This window comes from Mesitornis unicolor, unplaced genomic scaffold (genome assembly GCF_000695765.1).
Source record: "Mesitornis unicolor isolate BGI_N332 unplaced genomic scaffold, ASM69576v1 scaffold715, whole genome shotgun sequence".
NCBI lineage: Eukaryota > Metazoa > Chordata > Aves > Mesitornithiformes > Mesitornithidae > Mesitornis > Mesitornis unicolor.
In genome coordinates this window covers 35168-42024 of record NW_010183249.1, presented here as the reverse complement: position 1 = coordinate 42024, position 6857 = coordinate 35168, and positions in this window count along the sequence as shown.

Sequence of the window (6857 nt, the reverse complement as noted above, 5' to 3'; positions counted from 1 at the left end):
GGAGCGGCTGGGGAGCCACGCCAGCCAGCCAGTGGAGAGCGTGGAGAGGAAAGGGCTACAGTGTGGTCTGACAGATGAAATATTAACAGTGGACAGCGACAACACCACCTTCTTCAGTGACCGGACAGGACCAGTCAACAGCTCTTGAATGTGATTTTGCTTGACTACATAAGGGCCTATTTTGGAAACAAAAGGGCGCAGGACAGCAATGATGGTAAATTCTTTTTTAAATCCTTCGGGGCCTCCTATCCACCACTTTCCTCCAAGCTCAGGGGACATTTCTACACTCAGATTTCCTTGACACCACACCTGGAGGTTTATGACCAGGTGTGGGCAACGTCCATAGTCCTGATTATACCATGAAGCCTCTGTGCCTAATTCAGATCTCATAAGTGTTTTGCTCTCACGGAGGCAGTTTACTGGAACAACCCACCTGCGGCCGTTAGGGGCAGCGATAGTCACGGTGGTGCCATCAATTTGCATGGGATCGCTAATACTTTCTTGGGAGTATTTAATTTCCAATTTTACATGGTTGCCAATTTCAGCATATTGATCTGCATGCCAGGCCAAAAAATGGCACTTTGAGATCTTAACTGCAGCAAAAGTGTGGGTGGTGGTGCTAATCTTGAATTTAAAGGACAGCCCCACGCTGTTGCGTGCCCAGAGGCAGACCACAAACACTGGCTGGGTCAAAGTGAAATTATACCAACAGTCCAATTTTTCCACACCACAGGTTTTTTTCTGATTCCTGTTACTTTTCAGTTCAGTTACGGAGATCTGAGTTACTCGCTGGTGAGTGGATCCATTAATTACCCTGCACCCTACCTTTATTTCTTGTCCCACCTTCCCCGTAAGCTGTGGAAGTCTGTTTGTGCTATCCCAACCCCACTCATTTTCCAAGTACACCTCCATCCCATGCATAACCACTGTTGACAAATTTAAGTCGTCGTTAGAATTTAATCCCATGCTTCCTGTATATTTAATGTAAGCTTGAGACCAGGGCCAATTAGTCCCAATAGCTGTGGACCTCCTAACCCTGTGCTGAGCTGTGGCCCATGTTTCGGGGTGCCTTTCTAAGTGGGAACGACTGACTTTTTGTCTGAGATGCTGATGTGTTGGTTGGGCGTGTTGGGTGCTCGGCGCTATGCACGTACCAGAAAGCAAAGCAAATCCTGCAACCAGAAATTTGAAAGCCTTTCCCCCACAGCGCAAACAGGGCTGGTGATGCCATGAAGTTCGCCCTTCCTGCCGGTTACAATCGCCTTCCATTTTCCTTCATCTGCAAAACATAAGCAAGACGGGCTCTCCAGCCCCGTTAATTTCCCTTCCATGCTTTTAATTGTGAAGAATGGAGCCATTTTTCCTGCCTTTTCACTCCCTTTCTGACTTCTACTTGGTACATGGAGGGGCTGGCCTTGTTCACAACCCTAACTGGCCCCATCCATTCAGATGCCAGTACCTGGTTCTTCTCTGTAACCCTTCGATATGCTACCAGGTCCCCTATGTTCCATTCCACGGGGCGCAGCAGCGCTCCCATCTGCTTTTCCATTTTGGCGATGTTGGTCTCCTGCACCAAGCCAACCTGGTGGTACATAGCCAGCGCCGTTCTCAGCACATCCTGGACCCACCTATCCATCAGCACACGGGGCTGCAGCTCATCTGGTGGCTCTCCTTTTTGCCACCAGTATCCCAGCAGCTTCGGGTCTCTTGCGGGAGGCGGCTTCTGTTTAGAAGGCGCGTGAGATGCCATGGCCCCCCGTAATGCCAGCAGGACCACTGGGATCTTCTGATCCCAGTCTTTCCTTTGCTGGTTCATGAGCTTTCTCAGCGCTGCCTTCAGAGGTTGGTTGGGACCCTCTGCTGAGCCAGGCTTGTGGAAATGCCCCATGATATGAAGCTTTTGCTTGATACCCAGGGCTTGGCACACCCCTTGCATGACTTCACCAATGAAGCGTTGGCCATGGTCTGAATCGATCTCCTTTGGGAGGCCCCACTGGGAGAAGACATGCTCTACCAGGATCCTTGCGGTTGTGCTGGCTGTGTTGTTTCGGGCCGGAAACACTTCCACCCACTTAGTGAAGTCATCACTAATTACCAGGCAATACCTGTTCCCTCGGGCTGTTTGGGGCAAAGGGCCAATAAACTCCACCTGCAACTTGCTCCACGGCCCAGAAATCCTCTGGTGGCCCAGGAGGGCTTTTGCCGTTTTGGAGTCAGGATTGTTGGCTGCACATGTCAGGCAGTTGCTGACATACCTTTCTACATCCTCTCTCATTTCAGGCCACCACCCAGCACCCTGCAGCTTCACCATGGTCTTGTCTGTCCCCATATGTCCCTGCTCATGAGTCAGGGCCACCAGTTCTGTCCGGATGAGTTCAGGTACCACCCAGACTGGGAAGTCGGCCCCCTCCCTCCTTGCCATGACCAGCCCTGAGGCATGCTTCCACACCTTGCAGCCTTTATACTCCCTGCCCTGCACTAACTCCCGGACCCTGGGGTCCTGTGCCTGCAAGCCCAGCAGGTCCACGCTCTCCCAGTGTCTTCTGGGAGCCACCAACATAGGGATGTTCTCTGAAGGCTTACTGGCCTTCCACACCAGCCCTTCCTTTGCTCCTTGCTTGGCTTTGACATCTGCCTCCTTGTTCCACTTGGCCTCCTCTGTTCCCTTCTTGTGGGCTCTGACCTTAATGATCTGGGCTGGGCATGCCCTCTGCTCTGCCAGCCTTGCAAGGTACAGCAGCTTTTTGGCATAGGTGACGGGCTTGCCATCAGCAGACTGCATGTCCCTCTCTCCCCAGCCACTCCAGCACCACCCGCACCACCCAACCCGAGTCTGAGAATATGGCTAGGGGCTGGTCTGCTGGCGTGTTTTCCAGGGCGGCGGTCACGGCCACCAGCTCAGCAGCCTGGATGGAGTGCGGCTGGCACTTCCCCTTCACGACCTCCCCAGTAGCCCTGTTGACAGCAGCGTAGCCTGTGTAGGACACCCCTTCCCTGTGGTAGTGTGACCCATCTACAAACCACACAACATAGCCTTTCTCCTTAGCCTCTGCCAGGCTGAGGCTGCTCTCAAACAGGGGCACCCGCTGCAGCTTGGGCTCTGCTAGGGGACCCACTGTGTCCTCCCCATCACTCTCTCCACTGATTACCACCCCATAAGTGCCAGGTGAGGGCTCTCCCGCCTCCCTGGGGACCTCCTTGTCGGTCAATGCCAGCGTCCAGTTGGCCATTCTGGGGCAGCACAGGGGACCCTCATCCCCCCTCCCCGACAAGAGGTATCGCACTGGGGTGCGGGAGGTCCTCAGGAGCACCGGGGCCAACCCCACCAGGTACTCCCAGTGCTGCAGGGCCCAGGTCAAGGCTAAAGCCTCCCTCTCGTAGTCAGTGAACTGCTGCTCGGCCGGCGTCAGGAGACGCGAGGCGTGGGCAACAGGGAGGAGGTGGGTGTTGTGCTGCTGGCTCAGGGTGGCCTGCAGCCCCTTCCCTGTGCTGGCCAGCTGCAGGACATAGGGTCTGTCCCCCCGAGGATGTACCAGCACAGGGGCTCGTGCCACACTCTCCTTTAAGGCCTTCACTGCCTCATCCTGCACCAGTCCCCATTCCCAGGGGGTGTTCTTCTTCAGGAGGTGACAGAGGGGGGCAGCTTTCTCTGCATAGCCCTCAACAAACTCCCGAGAGAACCTCAGGAGAGTCAGGAATGACCTCAGGGTAGTGACATCGGCTGGTGCCGACACCTTCTGTATTAGCTGAACCCTCTGCTTCTCCAGTGAGCGCCCTCCCTCCCCTAGGGTCACCCCTAGGTAGGAGACCTCCTTCCAGCACAGCTGGGCCTTTGTGGGGCTGACCCTGAAGCCTGTTGTCTGGACAGCCTCCAGCACCTCTGCCAGCACCTCCAGGTTCTCCTCCTTTGTCCGGGTGTGGATGAGGATGTCACCAGCACAGGACAGCACGCTCTCCCGGTGGCTAAGCTTCTCCCACATCCTCACCACATGCACGTGGCAGATGGCGGGGGTGCTGTGGAAGCCTGGGGGAACTCTGGCAAAGGCAAATTGCCGTCCTCGAAGAGTGAAGGCAAACTTGTGCCAGGAGTCAGGGTGCAAGGGGATAGCAAAGTACGGGCTGGTCAGGTTGAGCACCGAGAACCACTCGGACCCCCGGGAGATGGCTGCCATGATGTCAGGGTACTTGACCACTGCAGAGGCCCGCACTGGGGTGACACGGTTCAGGGCGCTGAAGTTGACTGTCAGCCTCCACGTTTTCCCATCAGCTTTCCGCAGGGGCCACACCGGGGCATTGCTGGTGCTCTGCTGCTCCACCAACACCCCCTGCTCCAGCAAGGTTTTGACTGTGCCCCACAAGCCATCCTCAGCCTCAGCCGGGTACTGGGGCTGTGGCTGAGGAGGGGGATCTGGCCCTTTGACTGACACGACAGCATCTACCTGCCCACAATCCAGCTTGCTCCTTGCCCAGACCTGGGGGAACTGCTCTGTGACCCGTTTCACACAGGGTTCCCACTCAGGGTGGAGGAGGAGCTCGGGGGCTTTCACTGACATCACCCTGTGGCTCGCCGGGATGACAGCCACATCACTCTGGGGGCAATGTAACAGTGCCTGGTTTGCCAGGTCTACCACCACCCCCATCTTTGTCAGTGCAGAGATGGCTAAAATTCCCGGCTTTCCCTTCATTTCCATTTTCCCAAATTTTTCAGACCCTTTGGCGGTCCCAATTCCAAAGGGTACAGGCCCTGTGAATGGCACTGAGGATTTTTGGCCGTTAGGCCAAGTCAATTCAATATTTTCACAGGTTTGGAAGAGCCCGGTTTCACCAGGGGCCATATTCAGAATTGAATAAGAGGCACCAATATCAATTAACATCACTTGTCCAAGCACCCCTCCTCCAATAGTTGTATCAACTATCAGGCGCCCCCATGAATCGGTCTTAATTGGTGCCACAAAAAGGGGCGATGTGGGTGCCTGGCAGCCCTATTGCTGAGCTTTAGACCCCGGGTCAATGGGGTTGGAGCTGCTGTGCTTTTTGGTCTCATGCAGGGCCAGTTTTCGGAAAAGCTCTGCATCTGGCAAGCCATCAATATCCTCCAGCTTCTCATATTTTAGCAAGCGCTTCCTCAGCTCAGCCCGCCAAATATTGGACTTCTGAAACCTCATCCCTTGCTGGTTCTCCTTCCCTGGACCACCCTTGCCATCGGGATCTTTACGGTTGTCTCCTTGTATCTTTCTCACCCCTGCATTTTGGAAGGACATTGTTGAGGGTTTCCCTTTCTTCCCTCCCAGCACGTACCCTGGGAACGCCTGCTTTTGCAACTCAAAATTCTGGGTCAGGATCTGCTCCAGCTCCGACAGTGGCTTTCTGGCTGCATCCCCACCAGCTATTACCCGCAATGGGGGAGTCAACCCCACTACCAGTGGCTCCTTGAATTCAGGCCTGTCAAAATCAAGGGGGGAGTCCTTTGACCCAGGCAGCCCAGCCATCTGGTAGAGCATCTTCTTACGGTTAACGTAAGCATCTGGACGCTCCTCTGGGTTTTGCTTCTCCTGGTGGAAAAGCACTAAGGGGTTGACCTCTGGGAAGAACATCTTTAGCACGGCTGACTGGACATCCCCGATGTCCTGGACATTGCCTATCTGCACATCCCCTGGCAGTGCTGAAAAATCATCTGGTTTCATGCACTTTCTCACCACGTCTATCAGGTCACTGACCGAGTTGCCGCTCTGGTACCTGCCCTGGCCAGCCAATTGACTGCTGTCTCCTTTGTCAATGGCCCCAACATCTTCCCCACTGTTTTGAGCTGCTCAGGGCTAAACCAGAGCACAGGCCTGTTGGTATCTATGGCCTGGAGCGGGCCATGGCTGGCCGGCTCTTCGGGGGGGGTCTTTTTAGTTTTGGAAGCCTCCACCTCCCCCCCTTGCAGCTGGCACACCTCCTCCCGCAGAGGAGCATAGGGGGATGGCCTGGTGGGACCATTGGCACCCCACACATCATCCTCATAATCATAGTGGGGCGGGTGCGGGTCCAGGGAGTCCTCCCCCTCCCCATTCCCGAACCGACTCCTCTTGCCTTGAATGGCAGCCACGATACCCCTTGACACCCCCAGCTCTGCCTGCAGCTCTTGGATCTTAGCGTGGCACACCTTGTGATCAGGGCCAGTGCCCCGGTCCCTCTGGACATCCTGCAGGACCGCCCGTACTGCGCTCTGAGCATCATGGGTCTCCCCAATCCACTTGCCAACCTCCTTCTCCAGCTCCTCCGTTTTCAGCTTCTCATAGCCCAGCTTGCTCTCCAGCCGGGTTATCTCCACCGCGCTCCGCAGAGAATCCCCGCACAAACCCTGCACCTCTGCCCGCAAATTATCCACCTGCATTTTAAGCTCACCCTTGGCCTGCTCCAGTGTCTGCACATTCTCAAGAGCCTCCTTCAGCAGTTTAGACAGCTCCCTGCTCACCATCAGCAAACCCTGCAAAGCCGCTCGCTTTTTGCACTTATTTGTGGGTTTGGGCTTTTTGGCCTCCTCCGCCCAGCTCTCCCACTGCTGGCAGAGCTGCTGGTATGCCTCTGGGCCCTGGAAAGCCCCAGGGGACCAAATTGGGGGGAGACATTTCTGGAGCACAAACTGCTCCAGCTTCCAGTTGCTAACGATATCAGCCATCATATTGAGGGGGACACGATACGAGATGGCTCAGTCTCAGGGCAAAGCTACCATACCACTAGCACCACCGGCCCACTTGCAGAGGAAGGCTGCAGCTCCGCAATCCAACCCTTCAAAAAGCCCCCACCCAGAGGGATGCCGAACCCCGTAGCAAGGGAAGGAGAAGGCAGGGATGGGTGGCTGCGGCCGAGCG